The sequence below is a fragment of the Puma concolor genome, chromosome D1 (assembly GCF_028749965.1).
Source record: "Puma concolor isolate L17-30 chromosome D1, mPumCon1.1.hap2, whole genome shotgun sequence".
Lineage (NCBI taxonomy): Eukaryota > Metazoa > Chordata > Mammalia > Carnivora > Felidae > Puma > Puma concolor.
This window is the reverse complement of record NC_141676.1, coordinates 100940765-100942188: the sequence shown is the minus strand read 5'-3', so window position 1 is coordinate 100942188 and position 1424 is coordinate 100940765.

The following is a 1424-nucleotide window of genomic DNA, read 5'->3' as shown; positions in this document are numbered from 1 at the left end:
ATCAGCTACATGCAAACAAAGAACAATAGATTTAAGATGAACACAGAACATTTTGCCCTGTTTAAAATACAGCAACCTCAAAAATAAAATAAAATAAGACAAAATAAAATAAAATAAGACAAAATAAAATAAAATAAAATAAAATAAAATAAAATAAAATAAAATAAGGGGCACCTGGGTGGCTCAGTTGGTTAAGTGTCTGACTCTTGATTCTAGCTAGGTCATGATCCCAAGGTCACGGGATCAAGCCCACGATGGGCTCTGAGCTGAGTGTGGAACCTGCTTGAGATTCTCTCTTTCTCTCTCTCTCTCTCCCTCTGCCCCTCTCCTATGCTTGCTTTATCTACAATTTAAAAATAAAATAAGATAATAAAAGGAAAATTACAGCAACCTCTTTTATTTTCTTCTCTCAACACATAGGTGCAATGTAGCCAGGCAATCACCCAATCCCTGCTTCCAAAGAGAAGCCTGCTCAGTCCTCCAGCTTTCCATGTTGGTGTCCTCTGACCATGTGATATCAGCATTTCCAGAATGCAAGTAGCATTTTATTCCCCCAGAGAACCCCTTGAGTGATTTGGACATCGTAGATAAGAACTCAAAGCTTCTTCGCTTCAAACTATCTTTTGCTTTTAAGTCACCACTCCAGCGGTGCCTGGGTGACTCAGTCGGTTAAGCGTTCGACTTCGGCTCAGGTCATGATATGATTCGTGGGTTCAAGCCCCGCATCAGACACTGTGCTGACAGCTCAGAGCCTGGAGCCTGCTTGGGATTCTGTGTCTCCCTCTCTCTCTGCCCTTCCCCCGTTCATGCTCTGTCTCTCTCAAAAATAAATAAATGTTTAAAATTTTTTTAAAAAAATAAGTTGCCACTTCAAAATAAGTGTTCTCAGTTGTACACACCTTCAACCTTGCTTGGGTTGGCTTGACCTACCTACACACAGCCATCATGGTTTTTTGGAACTTGTCCTGTATCATTTGAAAAGTTGTTGAATACTTGCTCCTCTCAAGGACTATGCTACACTGTTCTTTTTTTTTTTTATGTTTACTTATTTTTGAGAGAGAGAGAGAGAGAGAGACAGAGTGTGAGCAGGAAAGGGGCAGAGAGAGAGGGAGACACAGAATCCAAAGCAGGCTCTGGGCTCCATGCTGTCAGCACAGAGCCCGATGAGGGGCTCAAACTCATGAACCAGGAGATCATGACCTGAGCCGAAGTCAGATGCTTAACTGACTGAGCCACCCAGACGCCCCTATGCTACATGGTTCTTGAGCAATAGTGTACTGGTAAGCCAGCAACTTACATAAACACCCACCGCAGCCTATTTCAAGCCACCAATGGTTTAACAATCAGTTTGCAAAATTCCTAAAAATTTTACGATCAGCTCTTGCTGGGTGAACTGGCTCCAGCACCCCACTGAATCCGTGCAG